Source organism: Gnatocerus cornutus, chromosome 4, assembly GCF_029298725.1.
Source record: "Gnatocerus cornutus isolate USDA-ARS CGAHR chromosome 4, icGnaCorn1.1, whole genome shotgun sequence".
Lineage (NCBI taxonomy): Eukaryota > Metazoa > Arthropoda > Insecta > Coleoptera > Tenebrionidae > Gnatocerus > Gnatocerus cornutus.
The window spans coordinates 17787171-17793832 of record NC_142236.1 but is presented as its reverse complement, the minus strand read 5'-3'; the positions used below and the strand labels follow the sequence as shown (position 1 = coordinate 17793832).

General features: G+C 32.3%; 1 pseudogene; it reads left to right on the top strand.

Moving 5' to 3' along the window:
• Nucleotides 1-309: 309 nt before the first annotated feature.
• On the top strand, nt 310-2377 carry LOC148176499 (uncharacterized; annotated as a pseudogene).
• Nucleotides 2378-6662: the final 4285 nt, after the last annotated feature.

Genomic DNA, 6662 nt, shown 5'->3' with positions numbered 1-6662 from the left:
TTCTGCTTCTTCAAATTTGCTTCTTTGCTTTGTGCTTTAGTATAAAATTGAAATCTCTCGGGCAGTTGTTGGCGATGGCACGTGCCTTTTTCCTGGACAAATAAGCGCGGCGCAGCATGTCGTTATTTTAAAATTGTAACCTCAAAACAGAAGACTGATGTTCAATTTGTTCTGATCTTTTGTGATACTTTACCTATAAAAATAGTGAATATTTTTAAGTATTCAGCAGTTTGCAGTTTAAATAGGTAAGATTTTATGTGAATCATTAGAATATTTCATGGCTATGTTTAAAAATTTTTAGAAAACAAAATGTTCAAAATCGTTGAAACCGTTGAACGGGGAAATAAACTAAAATTGAGTGTGGTGCCACATCTTTGGAAGCAATATGGTTTGCTATATTGGCCTCACAAAAACGTTGATAAATTAATCAATCTCGCTACCTCTAAACCTACAGATGGCTGGTTTCAGATGCCCTGCAAAATAAAACGAAACTTTTTGCCTTCTTATGAGGAAGCAGATAATGAACTATAGTCAGAATTTTATTACTTTGGTTTAACTCCGCTTACCTTTTGGGCCAATTGAATTTTAGCTGAAAGTCTGATTTACTCTGCAACATTTTGATAGTTCGTTGATATTTGCGAGAAGCCGAGGTAGAAATATCCAAACATTAGAAGACGCGAAACACGATCAAAATCGATGAAGGTTTCACGATTAATTGAATTCCCGCAAAACTCAAATCTTCTTGACACGTATGACACTGGAGTTGTCAAATTTTTTAATATGCTGGGTAAAGGAGGCTAGCCATTCCTTGATTCGACAAATTCAAATCGTCATTTGTCCATGTGGGCGGGGTTAAACCAAAGTTACAAAATTCCGACTATAGAAATAATGTTGCAACGCGGTGACACTGAAATGGAAGAAGAAGAAATAACAGAAAAAAGGAAGAAAAAAATTTGAAGGACTGCTAATAAAGATGTTAGTGACATTTTCAATTTTTGGTGAAATAAGTAAAAATATTTTATAAATCAAAGTATACATGTATTGGATACTAATATATAAAATAAAAAATAGATTTTGGTAAATAATTTTAAAAACAAATTCCTGAGTGACAGATTTACAGTTTCTCAATGTTAGACATAGAAAATCCAAAAATTATTATTTATTATCCGGCATTTTATAACTCATAAAGTGTTAAATACATAGAACATCTTATCAAAAATGTCACTTTCGGAAAAAGATTTTTCCGCTCCATCGCCGCCCTACTGTGCGTGTATCCCTAAAATATGAATACATACTCTCACTCGATTAGTTTTGTAGGCTTATTTTTATACCCAAAATTTTAAATTCCGATCATTTGTTGTTTTTGAGAAAATCACGTTGAACCATTCCGTATACAAATTAACTATTTTTTAATGTTTTTTTGAAAATTTTTGATAATAAATTGAGAAACTTCAAAAATTGTATTTGTATTTTTATTTATTTTTGTTCTTATACTTCAAGATAATTTTTTTTTTTGCATAATTAAATATAAGCCGTTTAGGTGCTATGATTTTCGTTCACCCAGAACCATGCGAATTGCCCACTGCCCGCGCTAAATTAACCGTGGTGTGACGTCACACGACATATTCAAAACTTTCAAAATTCCCAGCCGTATAACTCCGGATCTAATTGATGAATGATTTTCAAAATTTCAGGAGGTCTTTAGGTCACCATTTGCTATCGAAACATACAGTTTTTTCTATTAATTTGAAATATGCTAAACGGGCCCATTATGAAACATTTAGCAAAAATAGAAACTTCTATTGATTCTTTAGCAAAAGATATTCGAAATAGTAAACAAAATGTAACGACGCCAGAAGATTCAATACCATTTAAAGCGCCTATTGATAACTTAGCTGATTTAGAGAATTTGGAGGCGTCTTTAAAAGCAAATGAAACCACTATTGATGAATTTGCTCAGAAAATGAAATTTATTTGTGGAGAAAATGGCAAAGCCAATGGGATTACTAGTGCATAAAAACTAATTGACACATTTTTCACAAGGAGATTTATCACCTTATGTTCATGGGCGGGAGGGTCTAAAACAAACGTGGACAAAATTGCATTTAAAACATTTAAAAATGTCATTTTATTGTTTTTTAAGATTATTAAAATTGCTGACATACATTTTACACTTGATGATTGTGAAATTTTTTTTAAAAACATAATTCGTAATTCTACAAAGAGGAATGAAAGTAAATTGCAACGTACTTCCAGCAAAAAAAATCGGCCAAATAAGTTAGATTATAAAATCAAAGGCAAACTCACAGCAAGCCAGGAAACTGACCCTGAAGAGAGAGATTTCATGGTTGAAGATACTGAAGCCGATTCAGAATAAAATATATAACGATTTGTGTGTTTAATTTTTATATTTATTTATATTTTTATATTTGTTTAAAATAAGTATTTGTGTTTGCATTTATGAATTAAAGTTATCTATGTATGTTTCAGAATAAAAAGTTTTAAATTTAAATGTTTTATTTGTCCTAAAAGTCATCCAATTTTGTTTTATAAATAATTATATGTAATGAAAGGTGAAAATAAAGGATATGGTAACATACATATGGTACATACATATACATTTGGTTAAACGCGATGTTCACTTTTTTGCGGAATGCACCACTTCGTTTCACTTTGTTCCACATGAAATTTTGCATACTTGAATATATCCAGAGATATTTATGAATACTTCAATGAACATAAACTTACAACATAGTTTATGTGTCAATTATTAAAAATGGCGATGAAATAAACTGCAGAAAATATCTACAAAAAAACGTTTTATTGTAGTTGTCTAATTCAATAACATGTCTATTATATAACAACTTTATAGAAAGTGTTTTGGAGATATTATTTATAAACTGTATTTATAAGAAACGTTTTAAGAACACGATTTATAGTGCACTTTTATTATAATTTCTTATAACTGTTTTTATAACAATTTATAAAATTTTAAAAAAATTGCACTGAAAAAAAGCTGTAAGAATGTTAATAAAAAATATTTATAAAAAAATACGAGTTATTTCATTACGAAAACTTTAATAAAGACCTTATAAAACAATTTGGTCTTTTAACTGAACAAAATTGTTACTTGGGGTTAAACGTTGGGTTATGGGGCAATTTAAAATTGTATTTATTTCTAATTATGGCTTGTCTCTAGGTAGCCTTAATCTGCAGGGGCGCAGATTGTAGTAGCGTGGCCGACGGTGACAAACCTAAACGGAGCCCCTAACATACGAGCGCCCGAAATGGAAAGGGTACTGCTGACGGGACACGGGAAACGGGCAGTACCACCCGGATAACTGAAGAGTGTACATCATTCATTGGCAAATTCGTTAATAAATCCATTATTCTAATTTTTGGTGCCGTTCTTTGAGCCCTACAAGAAAATCCGTTACATAAGTAAGTTTGAGTTAAACAATTATTACAGATTCTAAAGTTCTTCAAGATAATATCAGTGGTGTAACAGACAAAAAAATACGAGAAAAAATTAGGTATGTAACATATTTTTTTATTAGGTATTGTTAAAATATTACTAGATTCGCTCCCAAAAATAGGAATTTTACGAATTCATTTAAGTCCTAAAATTTAGTCTATTTCTGTTGATTTTTTTCTTGATGTGGCAACAATTAAACAACCATTTTTAAGACACAATAATATTGCGGCGTTATTAAAAAAATCGAATGAAAATGTGAAATTTAAAATTTTCCACTCTAAATTTCGAGTTTGGTGTTACTGAAAATTAAAGAGTTAACATGACATTGTCTAAAGTAAACTTAATTTTTAATTTTACTTGCACGTGGATAGGACGAAAGGAAAACGCAAACCATAAAATTGTTTTGAAAATATATATTTGCGTTAAAAAGATTAGTTTAGACATGCAGCGTCGCACGCCCTTCAAAATGTTGAGCAGGAAATTTGAAATTTTCAATTTTAAATTAGTTTTTTTTACTAATGACGCAATAACACAAAATTCTAAAATCTTTCTTAGAATAAGAACAATCCGGTATTAACGAAATTTAATTTTAAACTTTGGTATGTACATAAATAAATATTAATTTTATGTGACAACCTATCGCATCTCGTTATAACATTGTCTACTATTGTAGTCAAATTATATTGAAAATGTTTTACATAATCAGGTTCCTTTTCCGACAGCTACAAGGTTCCACACTCTAATAAATACTTGCCTCATATTTTTTTTTTTAAATTAAATTTTAATGTCTACCAAGTTTATTCATAATATTACTCATCTTTTAAATTTGTGTTTGCTATTTTTAAATAACCTAAATTTTTTATGATTTAATTTTTTGTGTTCTTAGTCCGAACTAAGAACTTTTTAAAGCTCCCGTGGTTTAAATATTTACCTTTTTTACTACTAGCTTGAAAATGTATCATTATCTATGTTGCGTTTGACCCGAAAAGTTCATTTTCTCTCTGACTGGTCTACTAATGAATTCATCTACTTCTAGTTAATAATAAAAATAGTATTGTTTGTTGCCTATATGCAGCTGTTTGATATACGAATTAATGAACAAAAATTCTCGAAGAAAGAAAACGAACTCAAAGCTAAAACTTAGAAGGAAATGTTACATAAAAAAGTTGTTAAATTTAATGAGACCTACCTCCACTTAAAATATTCTGATGTATTTAAAAATCGCTCTGTATTCAGGATGTCCCAGAACTCACGCCTTGCTTTGGTTTACTACATTTTTATAACTGACGTCTAATGTCAATCTGACAAATAAAAACCACACAAAGGCAGTTTAAGTTTAGGACACACTGATGAGCTCATGGAAACCAGCAAGTGAGGGAAATCGAAAGAAACGCCGTTGACACACTCCACTTGGCTTTTCACTGTGTCAATTGTCCTACCGCCGTGTCACTTGTCATTCAACGCTCGTCAACCAGTGGTCTTCAACCCTCTAGTCAATCCCTAAAGTACGCTGAGCCGTTTCTACACAACAAGTTCAAGGAGTCAACTGATTCATTGAAGTCTGTCATTCTAACGTCAATCAAGTTTACAGTTAAAGGGTTAATACAGATTTCAGATGACTAAAAATAGGGAACCCAACAAACGTATTCCTTTATCTACTTGTACAATCAAAATTGAATTTCACAAGCAAACAACAGAATGACATGTTCTCAAGCTATTAGAAAACAAATTGCTTTTAACTAAACAACTCAATATTCCGCAGGCTTCTGCAATTGTTTGTATAATTTTCAGGTTCTACAATGGCTCCAAATAGCTTTTTATCGCCAGAACCGACAGAACAAATTACTCAAAACCAACAAGACCCACAAATTTACTCTAATTATACAACACTTTGGGGATATTTCAAAACTCCACTAGTGTGGACTAATGTTGTCCCACTCCTTGTGGGGAATTTGTTTCCTTTCTATTTTTTTCTCCCGTTTCCATTTTACAACATCTATCAATGGAAAACATTCTGTTGGGGTAACTTTTAAAAAAACACTCATTTTCAATTTACCGTTTTCTTACCTTTTTAGCATTTGTATTTGGTTGGGCATCAGGTTTAGGGGTAACAGCAGGAGCCCATCGACTATGGTCTCACAAAGCCTACAAAGCCAGATTGCCATTGAAGATTATTTTATTGATATTGTTTGCCATGTCCGGACAGGTTCGTATCAAAATTTCTTGTCTGCGACTGTAAAATTTTTTTTTAGAACACTCTCTATGACTGGGTCCGAAACCACAGAGTTCACCACAAATTCAGTGAAACCGACGCTGATCCCCACAATATAAATCGAGGAGTCTTTTTTTCTCACTTCGGCTGGCTCATGATGAAAAAACACCCAGAAGTACTCAAAAAGGGCCGACAGGTTGACTGTAGCGACATCTTGGAGGATCCACTTGTAGTGTTTCTTGAAAAGTAAGTCGTTCATACGATTGGTAGCACTGCACCACCTTTGACATCTCAAATTTCTGTCTGTACCGGATATAATTTTAGGTATTATGTTCCTGTAATGTTGTTTTCCTGCTTCATTTTTCCAACGATGATCCCTTACTACTGTTGGAACGAAACACTTTATTGGTCCGTTGTGGTCTGCATTGCAAGATACTTTATCGGTCTGAATTGTGCTTGGTTGATAAACAGCGCTGGGCACAGGTTCGGAAACAGACCCTACAACAAGTGAGTGGAAATGTCAAAATAATATTGGCAGTACTGTCATCCGTTAAGTATCACAGTAGTACCAACACAATAACTAATCACTTATTAATCTTTTTTAGGGACATTCACCCCGCTGACAATATGTTGGTTGACTTTTGGTCGTTGGGTGAAGGTTATCACAATTACCATCACACTTTTCCTTGGGACTATAAATCACCTGAATTGGGGTGTTATGGTTATAATCCTACAACTTTATTCATAAAAGTGTGCGCAAAATTGGGACTGGCGTACGATTTAAAGAGCCCATCGAAGGATTTAGTTCGGAAAACCATTTTGATGAAAGGAGACGGGTCGCTCAAAGTTTATTGATTAATAAAAGGGTTTCGTGAGTTGACAGAAATTTTCTGTTTTATACAATAATAAAATATATTGTGTTTGTTCTACAAATAACCCCTTGTACATTATTTTACATAAGGTAGTGGCGGTTTC